The following is a 13824-nucleotide window of genomic DNA, read 5'->3' as shown; positions in this document are numbered from 1 at the left end:
CTACAACATTGGTATTATCAGACCACACTCTAACCAGCTAAGCTACCCAGGCTCTGCACAAGAGCATGTGCTTTCTGTTAAGGCAAGACCACTGGGCTTAACAATAAAATCTACCCAGTGTACTTTTCAGTGCCAAATTTATATAGAGGCAGAATTACCACCTAGCCCTTATAATATATGGTTTTCTTTCTGAAAACAATAAGCACCTGGGACAGAAAAAGATTCCACAAAGATTTATTGGGATTCCCCCCCCCTGCCCCCACCACCAATGGTGTGCTTCATTGTCTCAGTGACCGTTAATGTGTTGGGGTGAAAATTGTCCTATGTGGATTTTCAAGCAAAAGGGAAAGTAGATAATTGCCCTTCTTCTGACACAACACAAGCAGAGTGTTAAGTGTAGGCTGTAAAGAGGTGAATCTGACACTCAGCTCAAGGATGTTAACTGAGGACCCGAAGCAAGTTGTTTTCTCTCAGCCTCAGTTGTGCATCTCTAAAGTGGGAACAATAATGACTTACCTCACCAGGTTGTGGGTATAAATAAGCAATGGAGATGTTATCACCCCATACTTAAGGACAGGCTATAAATCTAAAAATAAATTGGTATCATAGACCTTCAGAGCTGGCAGAACAGCTTTTGTCTTTTAGCTTTATTCATTTGCTTTGGTGCAATGTAAAACTATGTTTGACACTGATGTGATTTAAGTATGACTCTCTTGTAGTAAATGTATACTTTTAAATAAATATCTTTAAGTACCTTGCATCATGCAATGTCTGGGCTTGGAAATTTAAAGTCAGTAATGGCAACACACCAAAATTTGATGTAGTTGTGGCTTTTGCTACAGTTAAATCCTTTTGGTTTCCTTTATCACTGAGGCTGCAATCCCAGCCCCACTTATCAGGGAGTACATCTGACTGAATTCAACAGGACTTACTTCTGAGTAGCTGTGGTTATAATTTTGCTTTGATATGCTAATTTATATGTATGGGTGCATTTTTAGAAATCCGTATACCGTATTTTTCGCTCTATAACACGCACCAGACCATAACACGCACGTAGTTTTTAGAGGAAAACAAGGAAAAAAATATTCTAAACGAAATAGTGGATATATGATTTTTGTGGTTCATGCTGTGGCCACAGACATGTGATCTGACAGTGAGTTTGGAGTAGCCCAATGCAAAAATCCTGAGGATCCACGTGGATCCATGTTTTGTAACCACGGAGGAGGGAAGGAAGGGGAACCATGGATCCTCTGCTCATGACTGCAGCAGATCCCCCCCGCCACCCGCAGGCATTCGCTCCATAACATGCACAGACATTTCCCCTTACTTTCTAGGAGGAAAAAAGTGAGTGTTATGGTGCAAAAAATACGGTAATTTATGGGTGAGGAACCCATGGCTCTCCATATATTTTTCGACTGCAACTTACACCATCCTTGGCTATGGGCTATGCTGGCTGGGGTTGATGGGAATTGGAGTCCCACAACATCTGGCTGGCCACGGGTTCCCTACCCCTGCTTTGGTTAAGTAGTTATACAGTTACGCTCATCATAGTAGGGAAGACTGTGACCAGATGACCTGTATGCCTGCTCAGTCTGCTGTTGTGGTGCTAACGTTAGATGGGTAACTTCAAGAGGGGGAAGGGAAGAGTGGGGGGAGGAACAAATTTAGGTACTAGTTCTTAAAATTCTTAAAATTACTTAAGAGTTTAAATCTTAAAATTACTTTAATATTTAAATTCTTAAAGGTGGCCTCTAAATATTGTAAGTAAGTAAACCAAATAAATGATGGAAACAGTTCGGGGAGAAAGGAGCCAAATGGAAATACCTTTTCAACAGAGCCAGTAGAAATGGAATAGCCCTGCTTTCCATCTTCATCTGCTGCAGCCTGATGGAATACAATTCCAAAATTAATTTTTGAAATGCTAGAAATTAAATGAGCATTCAGGTGCAGATCCCACACAACTGGGGGAATCCTCTCCTAGTTCAGATTCCCTCTCTGGATAAGCCAATCACTATCTCCCAAGCCAATCCACCTCTCAGGATTATTGTGAGGATAAAAGGTGTGGAATCATATACAAGCACAACCTCCTTGGAGGGGTAGGATAAAATAATGTAAGAAATACAGTGGTACCTTGGGTTACATACGCTTCAGGTTACAGATACTTCAGGTTACAGACTAACCCAGAAATAGTACCTCGGGTTAAGAACTTTGCTTTAGGATGAGAAGAGAAATCGTGCTGTGGTGGCGTGGCAGCAGCAGGAGGCCCCAAGTGGTGCTTCAGGTTAAGAACAGACCTCTGGAACGAATTAAGTACTTAACCAGAGGTACCACTGTAGTTGTTATAATGTGGCCAGAAGAAACCATTGGTGGCCATATACAGAACTGATCCTGCAACCACATCCCATAGTGTGGTTAATTGTCTGCTTGTGTTCCTGCACATGCTTTTTTCATTAGGATAGATGGGGTTGGGGTTCTGTGTAGCTCTTGTGTAGATCCGTATTGTGAAGAAAGTAATGATGTACTTGCAGCGAAGAGGGCCTTCACCGCTCAGCTGATGATACTAAACAGCAACTCAGGAGTGGTGTGGGCTTGCTAATATTCTAGTTGCCTACATCAGCCTTCACCAACCTGGTGCCTCCAAATGTTTTGGACTACAACTCCCATCAGCCCCAGTAAGCACTGCGGACAACAGGTTGGCAAAGACTGGCTTACATATTGATGGTGGCAGAGAGGGTTTGCTGGGAAGTGCAGATGCTTTCATGGTGTGCCTACACAGTCAGCCTGGGAGACCAACCTGAGTTTGAATTGTCATGAAGCAGCCCCCTGCCTTTGATGGCTGCTCTGTGACAGTAACTCAGCTGTGCAGCCTGCATGCCCATTTTCATGTATTGCCAACTCAGGGTATGGCTCATGCAAAATCCAAGCCAATCCGTTCTCCATCACTCTGGCATAGCAGTTTCTTTTTTAACTATACGGCTATGAGACCATTTCTCTTAGAATACAGGTGTAGCAGAGCTAAATGGGTTGTAGCCACCAACAAGAGATATTTTAACCTCATAATTCTGTGCACGTCTACTTGGTTAAATGCATATTGGGTTCAATGGGACTTATTCCCAGGTAAGAATATCTAGGACTGCAGCTTTAATTCTTCTGAATGCCTTGTCTTAAGTTGAAGACCTGAGTTCCAACACTTGCATTGTTTTAAAGAACTCATTTGTCTAATGAAAAGTTCACCTGTCCTGCAGGCCACAATCAACAAACAAAAGAGTTAAGTCTGCTGAAATGAATGTCTGTGTTGGATTCTGGCCATAGGTTTATTCGCTGGAAAGTAGATACTATGGCTTGCCAAGAGGAAGAAGCATTGCAGGCAGCATCAGTGCAAAGCTTGCAAAGGCTCACTTTGTTTTCAGTATGAACTGGCTCATGGAATATCAGCAGTGGCATTCTGTGCCTCTTGTTTACTCGTGGAAAGGTCAAAGATATACCTTGCACAGATACCATATATGGCTAGAGGGCCATTAGTTCGTGGGCATATTTCCCCCTCCCTGTAGCTTTTGTGTTTGTGTAAAACATCAAAGCACTAAAATATGCATCCTCATTGAGTTCATTGACGTTGATACACAGGGTGGTCTGTAAATACTTTAAAGCTTTGCGTATTGTATAAAGTTACAAGGGTGCTCTCTCTGGCATCACTTGCATTTGGATGTAAGTCCCTTTTATTTGAAATGAAGTCAGCATTTTCTGAAAATAGATAAGGCATTTATTCCACAGGGAATAGGAGTGGTTTTTTGGAGCAAATTTAAAAGGAATTCCTTAGGTTGGTTCAGCTCTATAGAAAGTGATGTGAACTGCATACAGTATGCAAATTAAATGCTTTATTTCCTCTCTCTCTCTCTCTCTCTCTCTCTCTCTCTCTCTCTCTCTCTCTCTCCAAACAACAGTAATCTAGGACACTCTGTTTTATAGCCTAGTCTCATGAGCCAAAGCTGTCACAAAGAAGGAAGGAAGGCGAGAGGGTGTGGCGGGGGAAAGCTCAGGGGGATTTGCTCATGCCCCATTCTGTGAGCTTTTTGGAACAGGACACAGTCCCAGCCGGTTCTGCATGCTGAAATGTAAAGTGTTGTTGTTTTGAAAAGAGCAACAGTTGGCCAAAAGCTATTTCCAATTGGGTTCTTCACACCTTACATTCAACAACTACAATATCTGTACACACAAATAGTTGACTGTGAATGTCTATTCGGTGTATCTGTGTCGTTGAGCTGTACACATCAAGTGCATACTCTCTCACACAAACACTTGTACATATGTAGAGACAGCTTGTGCCTGCTTACATTGTAACATGTGAGAAGGCCCAATGTTCCATTTATTTAGGTCAGTAGTGGCTAACCATTTTTGCAAAAATACTACAAGTCAAATTCAAAGCACTTCTCTTGTGCTTAGGAGAAACCCTGGTCCCTTGGGATGGTTTTGCCTCTGTTGTTTAGTCGTTTAGTCAGTTCTGACTCTTCGTGACAGTGGAAGACAGAAGTGCACGCCAGGCACTCCTGTCTTCCACTGCCTCCCACAGTTTGGTCAAACTCATGCTGGTAGCTTCGAGAACATTGTCCAACCATCTCGTCCTCTGTCGTCCCCTTCGCCTTGTGCCCTCCATCTTTCCCAACATCAGGGTCTTTTCCAGGGAGTCTTCTCTTCTCATGAGGTGGCCAAAGTATTGGAGTCTCAGCTTCAGGATCTGTCCTTCCAGTGAGCACTCAGGGCTGATTTCCTTAAGAATGGAGAGGTTTGATCTTCTTGCAGTCCATGGGACTCTCAAGAGTCTCCTCCAGCACCATAATTCAAAAGCATCAAGTCTCTAGTCTAGAGGATTAGATAAATTCATGGAGGATAAGGCTGTCAGTGGCTGCTAGACAAAGTGGACATTCTCTGCCTCCACAGTTGGAAGCAGTATGCTTCCGAATACCAGTTGCTGGAAGCTGTAGATGTTGCACTCAAGTCTTGCTTGCATGCGTCCCATGGGCATTTAGTTGATCATGGTGAGAACAGGAAACTGAACTAAATGGCCTGATTCAGCAGGGCTATTAATATCTTCTTATGACAGGGAACCTTCTGATTTTGTTGGATAGCAACTCTCGGCATCCCTGACCATTGGCCATATTGGTCAGGGCTGATAGGCATTGGGGTGCAGCAACATCTGGAGGCCACACATTTTCCAACCATGCTGTAATCTAAGGAACCTGCACCAGCACTGGAAGGAAAGGTAGACATGTAGATCTAGCTGTGATTTACACAGGCTACTTGCCCTCTGGCTCCTACATAAACATGATGTAGCCTTGTGTATCTGTGCCACATGCTGGCTTGTGTTTTGCACATATGAGAGTCATTTCTTGATATATATTCACTGGAGCAATGTAACATGTAATTCTGAGCTGATAACTCACAGATCTCAGGTGTGGCACTTCCAGTGGTTCAGATGCATGGTTCAAGCCATCCAAGAACACAGCATGTATAGTACTGAACCACCCCCACAATAAGCTGTCATTTACATGCCCGATGAGAGTGGGATTTTTTTTTAAAAAAATCTCAAGTAAATATTATTTATTATTATTAAATAGATAAGCATTTAAGTAACAGGAACTCCTTTTTCTTTTTTGATTCAGCAAATATTTGACTGCCTTGAACTATTTTCCCACAAGAAAGAGATGAGTGCAAATTTGGGAAAGGGAGGACTATCCATTTCTCATTATTTTAATAAATTTGATTTGTTTAAAAATGACATCAATTTCTTCGTGGGATAAGATTATAATTGCATTTCAAAGTAGTTCTCTTGAAACATTCTAGAACAGATTATGTTCTTAAAAACTCAGTTCTTTACTTTACAGTGTTTTAACACCATTAAACCTGTGTTTGAAGTTACTAGGATTTGTTAAAAATTTGATAATGCCTAAGCAGATAAGAGATTATATGCTTTATGTATATATTTGAAGGGTTTATTCCAGCTCGGGCACTGTGCATTAATTGGCCACCTACAGTGAGCAATGTTTAATATTTGGAACTTTTTTTTCCATGCTGGAATCTAGGCAGAAGACTCTGTAAGTATTACTTTAACTAAATTTGCTAACTTTCTGAAAAACATTTAAACACTGGTGTGCTACTAGTGTGTGTCATATTACATTAATCTCACTTCTAAAGACAGGTTGTATACATCTGTAATAAATACCCCTTCAGGGGATCACATGGAGATTAACTGAGAGAAATTTGCACTAAGTAATATAGAATACCTCAGTAAACATTGGGGAGTGGGGACTTGCCTCAAGAGAACAGGTTAACAGTACCTTAGCTCATGATTGTAGAATGTTAAACTATCCAGTGGAAAGTTGTAACCATTTCAAATAGCTACCTGGTGTTTCACAATGTGATGAGCATAATAATATATATTTATGCCATTTTGATGGGACAGAAATAATTCAAGGCATGACTTCTTCAAAGCCACTATACCATATGTGAGAACCTAGACAGGATATTTGCTTTACTGGGAGAGGCTTTATTAAAACAATCTTTAAGCCACACATGGGCAGACATGGTCCTTGGGGGGCGGGTCTTCATCATGGCCTGCATGGGTTTCCAAGCTGCCTCACTCTGACTTGCCCCTCCCAAATTTTGCTGTGACTCACCCAGGGCTGGCCTTACTATTAGGCACATTAAAGTGACTGCCTCAGGAGGCAGACATTAGGAGGCAGGGAATGGTAGTGAGATGCTTGAGGTGAGAAGTGCATGTGTACCACGTGGCCTTCCCTGTGCCACTGTTACCTTCAGGGGCAGTGAACAATGCTTTCCTGGTGCCAGTGCTGAAGTAAGATTCAGCTGCCAGTCTCGTCAGCTTCTGTACATAGAATGGGAGCCACCATCTTGTCCTTTGCCTCATTCAGCAAAATACATTGAGTGGCCAACCTAGATTTCCATTCACAGATGGCTCCCCACCCCCTGTTTCTGACTTGAGGGGAATGAGAAATAAGGAAGCATTTTCTTCCCCAACCACCTCCTAGCACTTTTGGACCACTTACCGTATTTTTCGCTCTATAACACGCACCCGACCATAACACGCACGTAGTTTTTAGAGGAGGAAAACAAGAAAAAAAATATTCTAAACGAAATAGTGGATATATGATTTTTGTGGTTCATGCTGTGGCCACAGACATGTGATCTGACAGTGAGTTTGGAGTAGCCCAATGCAAAAATCCTGAGGATCCATGTGGATCCATGCTTTGTAACCACGGAGGAAGGAAGGAAGGGGAACCATGGATCCTCTGCTCATGACTGCAGCAGATCCCCCCCGCCACCCGCAGGCATTCGCTCCATAACACGCACAGACATTTCCCCTTACTTTCTAGGAGGAAAAAAGTGAGTGTTATGGTGCAAAAAATACGGTACTTGTAGTTTCCCTAACAAAAGATGTGCCCCAAAACTTTTTTACTGACCATTAAGGCAGTCTCCAGCAGAATGTCTGGCTCCATTTACTCTCGCTGTCCAAACCCCTGGTCTTACAATGATATATTATGTAATGACCATAGACTACTGCAGGGTTGTCTTAAAACAGTAGCCTTCAAGGTAGCAGCTGCTTTGCAACAATAGGGATAATGTGGCTCTGACCTTCTTAACTAATGTTTTTGAATCAACACTGTGTAAAGTATTTTATTGCCATTATAACACAAACAAAACAGAAACATCTATATATTGAAATCAGCTGTTCCAATATGCTCTATGTGACCATTTCTGCAAAACAGTCCAAGGTTTTTGCTGAAAACGAGCTGTCCATAAAATACTAGTCCTATGTATATTTACTCAGAAGTAGGCCCCACTAAATTCTATACTACTTACTTGCAAGTAAGTGCATAATCGGATTGCAGCCTTGCTCATTAGTTGTATCCAATGGATACTTGAACTGTTGATTGAGCTCCAGCCAAACCACCAGTTTAATTTACAAGAGGAAGCATGGAGTGTTTCCTATCTGTTTCAAATGCCAGTTTTGCAAGTCCTTTTAATGGGAATCAAATAAAAACAGCTCACATGATTTCGGCTTAATGTTGTAGCTGTTTCTGGAATTCTGCTATCATATCCTACTATTATGCTCCCAGGTGAAATAGTAGTCTAAGTGATTAGAAACACACACATCAAAACATTTTCAGTGCAAATCTGACTAAAACATTAACGGAATGTATGCTACTAATTTGTATTCAGCGTAGACCCATTGAAATGAATGGCCATGACTAATTTAGGCTCATTAATTTCAGTGGATCAACTCTGAGTAAAAGTAAGTTGAATCTATAGTGGTACCTCGGGTTACATACACTTCAGGTTACATTTGCTTCAGGTTACAGACTCTGCTAACCCAGAAATAGTACCTCGGGTTAAAAACTTTGCTTCAGGATGAGAACAGAAATCGTGCTCCGGCAGTGCGGTGGCAGCGGGAGGCCCCATTAGCTAAAGTGGTGCTTCAGGTTAAGAACAGTTTCAAGTTAAGAACGGACCTCTGGAACGAATTAAGTACTTAACCCGAGGTACCACTGTATTGAGTTCAATTGCTGACATTAGTTTGAGACTGACAACACCATGATTATATCATTTGGAATTAAACTATTCTGACTGCATCATAGTGTACCACAGGTAAAGAAGATAGTTGTTGTTTTAGGTGCATTCATTTCTTATTAAAAGTAAGAAAAATGGAAGAAAGCAAAGAAAGAAAAAAGCATGTAATTCAGATTGCCTTTGATAGATTCTCCTCCTGTCCTGCAGTTATGATAAAATGTTCTCCTTTTCTTGTTATCATCTCACTCTTTTGGCATTTGCTAATAGAATTCTTTCTCCTTTCTTATTTTCCTCTTAATAACCATATATGTCTTTGCTCAAACACATCAGCTTTTGACCCTCCTTGTTTATCCAGATTCACTAGGCTAGCTTAGTCTGTCTTTTCCTGTCCAACAAGCTCTCTCCAATTCCTTCTTTGCAGCACCTTTCTCCTAGATCACCAAAAAGCTCCCCCACTAACAGAAAAGCTGTTCTGGGGAATTTCAGCTTCACCCCAATCCCTGCTCCATTTCTGTTTCTTAGAACACATTAAGTATAGCTTATTAAATGTGTAGCAAAAAAGAAAAAAGAAAGTTATGATTCTGGAACATGAACTCCTGCTAAAATCTCTTAAGGCTATATCTTCAGTGGTGAAATTCGGTAGTTTTATGCTCTTGCACCCTTCTTTAGTTACCGTACCTCAAAATGTGGTTAAGCTAGGCCTGCTATATTTGAGGTCCCTCCTGTTCATTTTTCCAGCAGGGACCTTGATTTCTGCTTCAAAGTCTGGCCCTGACAGCACCACTCTAGCTATGTGCATCTTTCATGCTGAGACCAAAGACAATGTTCAGTTATCCTTTATCATGCCAGTGTTGCAAACGGTTACAAGGAAATCATTGCCAAGGGGTTAGTGGTTCCAAACTTAATGGAATAGATTGTTTGTGTGTGTATCTTTATCTATATATCTTTATCTATATATATATATAGGACTGACTTGTATAAAAAAATAATAGAATAAAGTGGAAGCCACTGCAACGTCAAGCGTTATGTGGACACAATCCTTGTTACTTTAACGTAAGATATAAATCCAGAGATTTCTCATGCCATCATTTTGTAAATAATTACAGTTCTGCTGAATCTGTTGTATAAAGTTTACATGGGAGGTTCACTGCACCCTCGCTCTTGTTTAGAACATTCGGAACCACCAGAGAAATGTTGACATATGGCTGCACTGTTTTAGTGCACAAGACATCTACTACATGGGAACATAATAAACAGGAGCATAAAGACAGGTTTGTGCAAGCAGTTTGGATTGACCTTTCTGGCAGATGAAATCCATCTTGAATCCATGGTGCTGATTTGGACAGAGATGTAAACTTATCCTTGTTACTACAACTACTAGTTCTACAAATATACCCACACGTCCCCAAAAGTACACCACTCTCAGCAAAGTGATTCCAAGCAAGTCATACCTCAGTCGCATCACGTTAATGTAATACTCTCAAAATTGCTAAATGACTAAGACAGATTCTATTGCCAGTGCTTTTTTTCCTTAAAAAAAATTTAGGGGTACTCTCGTTTTCCTACCCATATTGAAATACTGCCCCTCAATGAGGCCAAACTTAAATTCACAAAATGTTTAGGGGTATGCATCCCCCTGCGTCCCCCCAGGGAAAAGCACTGTCTATTGCTATTTATGTGATCTTTAAGCCTCAAAGTTTAAGGTTAGGCATGATTCATTTACACTGAGAAGGTGCTACAGATGTTTACTTCATGACTTGTTTACCTTATTTTAGGTGGACAATAATCAATTTAGAAACTGGCGGGTTGTTGCCTAAATCTCTAACTCAAACCTACATTCCTAACTTAAGGGGGGGAACCTATCACATAATTCTGAATATCTGAAAGAGCAGATGCTACAACTTTGAAAAAATTAATGTGAAAGACCCTTAGAAACTGAGGTTTTTAGGATGCAACCTAATCTGAATTAAGATTAGCTCACCCAGCATATTTTTTGCTCAGATGTGCCTTCACAACTATCTTGTAGTTTGCCTGTACACAGTCTAAGAACATAGATATTTCTCAGGTCCTAGATGTTCTATGCATTTTTATTTTTTCATTCATTCATTTATTCATTCATAAATAATATTTATATTGCCTTTTGCCATATTTATGCAAGGCAGCTCATATAGCCACTTTGCCACCTGAATGCCTTAAAAGCAAGCTTTTTAAAAAAATTTTAACCCAAAGTAATTACACATAGTTGAACATCAAATTATAAAATAGTGCATATAACACAGTGGCAATTGGTGTGCTGAGATGGAGTAAGCCTCCCATCATCAGTGTCACTGCAGCTTAGTTAGATGAGTCTGAGGTGGGGAAGGGCAGTAGCAGGATTGGGGTTGTGCAGACCCACCAGCAGAAATGCCAGGTTACCTCTGCCAGGGCATCTACTCAGCCCCAACCTTGCTACCATCCTGCACCAGCTTGGTCTAGATAAGCTGCAGTAGTGCTGGGGACAGAAGGGCATCTCCATGGCCATGCTCCACCACACTAGACACTACTTAAGGTAAAGGGTAAACGGACCCCTGACCATTAGGTCCAGACGTGGCCGACTCTAGGGTTGCAGCGCTCATCTCACTTTACTGGCCGAGGGAGCTGGTGTACAGCTTCCGGGTCATGTGGCCAGCACGACTAAGCCGTTTCTGGCGAACCAGAGCAGCGCACGGAAATGCTGTTTTCCTTCCCGATGGAGCAGTACCTATTTATCTACTTGCACTTTGACGTGCTTTTGAACTGCTAGGTTGGCAGGAGCAGGGACCGAGCAACAGGAGCTCACCCCGTCACGGGGAATCGAACCGCCGACCTACTGATCGGCAAGTCCTAGGCTCCGTGGTTTAACCAACAGCGCCACCCGCATCCCTAGACACTACTTATATAGCACCAATAAAATAATCCCAATGACCAAAGACAATCACAGCAGCATGAAAATACTAGCACCAACAAAAAAACCAGAAAATCACCATCGATCAAGTAAATGCCTAGGAAAACAGAATGGTTTTTACTTTGTGCCTGAAGGATAATGATGCTGGTGTGTGAAATGGACATCTCTGGAGAGGTGCCACTACAGAGAAAGCCCTATCTCTACTTGCCACCTGGGTAATCTTTGAAGGTGGGGGTATGGGTGAAGGGCCTCTGATGTCCTAGCACCAACATAGCCAACATAGTGCCTTCCAGATATTGTGGGCTGCCACTTCCATCAGCCCTAGGCAGAATGACCAATGGTCATTGCTGGTGGGAGTTGTAATCCGGAATATTTGGAGGGTGCCATGTTGGCTGTCCCTGCTGAATGAATGGGCAGATTCTTAAAGGAGAAGAGCCGAGCCTTTTAAGACTCTATGGGTCAAAACAAGCACATTGAACTGCACCTGAAAGCATACTGGAAGCCAACACAGATATTTCAACACAGGTGAGATTTGTTCATTGTGGTAGATTCCTTTTAATGACTTCATCAAAGTATAGATAACTGGCTTGAGAATGTTTAATAAATTTCCCACTAACAAATATGGACAAAAAGTGTCCAAAAATGTTAAGAAGCTGGGTTCAGGGCAGAGGGGAGAGAACAAAACTATGTACAGTACTTTAACAGTGCTATATAAATAATGAATGGCTTAGTACTACAACATTTATCCAATAATTTCTGCTTCCTAGAATTGAGATTTCATACATTCAGTAGCATAATTTTCCCCTAGTTTGGTAAAGACCAGTTAAATAAGGGTGCTATGTTTTGGTATGTCTACAAGCACAGGGGTGTCTTTTGTAAAGTTTGCACATATTTCTTCTACCTGAATTGTTGAAGCAGAAATGAAGCTGAAGTAAGTGGTTTCAATCTACTCCCTCAGCGAGCACTTGTTCACATTAAAAAGCCACCCTGTAATTTATCTCAATCCTACCTGATTATTTGCTTTTCCTCAGAAGCAGTGAAAATGTGAAGGGGTTGAGGGGGGATATAATTTCACACAGACCGTCGCAGCAGCAGAGCAGAGTGGTTGGGTGGGAAGGTTTGCATAATGTCAACTCCTATCAGTCTTTCCCCCATCAAACTGCTGAATGAACTAATAAGAAGGAGACTAAAGTTTAGCGCACGGTGTTTAAATATAGCCTTTGGTTTTTGATGGAATCTTCCCCCTCTCTCAGACAGTTTTCAAAAACACATCCAAGCATGCCACATGCCATCACACGTAGAACAAAACATATTGTACCCTCCAACATTTATCAGATGAAAATAGGGATGTCCCATTCCATAATGATAATTTTACTATTTATACCCTGCACATCTTACTGGGTTGCCCAAGTCACTCTGGGCAGCTTGCAAAGTATATAAAAACATAATAAAACATTAAACATTATAAAAACTTCCATATACAGGATTGCCTTCAGATGGCCCAGGGGTCAGATAACTCCATACCCTCCAACATTTCTCCAATGAAAATAGGGACATACTAAGGAAAAGTGGGATATTCTGGAATCAAATCAGAAACTGGGATGGCTTCTCTAAATCAGGGATGTTCATGGAAAATAGGGACACTTGGAGGGTCTTACATAGTCATGTGACGGGTGGGTGGGTGTGTCTTTAAAAGTTTTCCTTCAATGCACTCTCTATTTTTATATACAATCTAGGTTCTCCTCATGCTAGTCAAGCTGTGATATACATACTTTTTAAAAAAAAGTTCAGTACCCTTTGGGGAGAAATATTGTTATTATTTGCCTTTGGTATAGAACATGTGTAAAGAAATGCTTAGGAAAGGCTGCTTAGCATAATGAGCCAGGTATGTGTCTTCTCTGTGTGATAACACTTGCATGCTAATGGCTATGTTTAAAATTCCTACTTCTTATCTCATTTCCTGATTGATGGGAACTTGAACTAACCTCTAGACTTCCAGACCTCACTCTGTTAACTACATTGGTGGAATGAATCATACAATGTGAAAAATAACTAGACAGAAAATAACTAGATTTTTGTTCATGTCTGATCCTAAAATGACATATGGTCTAGGAAGTCACAGAATTATATCTGATTTGGGTCACATCAAGATGTGCTATAACATACTTTTTGTGGGGGGTGGGGGGTGGGGCGGAATAGTAGTTATTATTATTCATATACCTTCAGGGATGTTTTTCACCTCATATTTTGCTACGTATGATATAACAAGAGATGCACGCTGCATTTTCAAGCAAATGTTTAATACCTTTCTTCTCTGA

The 13824-nt window shown here is 41.2% G+C and overlaps 1 protein-coding gene across 10 annotated transcripts in view; it reads left to right on the top strand.

Annotated features, from left to right (window-relative positions):
• Positions 1-13824, top strand: part of LOC310714648 (uncharacterized protein) — a 152022-nt gene that overhangs the window by 31411 nt on the left and 106787 nt on the right. The window contains exon 3 of one of the 10 annotated variants that reach the window (XR_014529920.1): positions 5658-5724. The exons of the other annotated variants lie outside the window; for them this stretch is intronic. The gene's annotated coding sequence lies outside the window, so the exon portion shown is untranslated. Of the gene's footprint in view, positions 1-5657; positions 5725-13824 lie in introns of those variants that run through there. 10 annotated transcript variants of the gene reach the window in all.

Source organism: Podarcis liolepis, assembly GCF_965112155.1.
Source record: "Podarcis liolepis genome assembly, chromosome: 9".
In the NCBI taxonomy this organism is placed as follows: Eukaryota; Metazoa; Chordata; class Lepidosauria; order Squamata; family Lacertidae; genus Podarcis; species Podarcis liolepis.
Note: the sequence above shows the minus strand (reverse complement) of the source record. Positions and strands in the feature narration are given on the sequence as shown.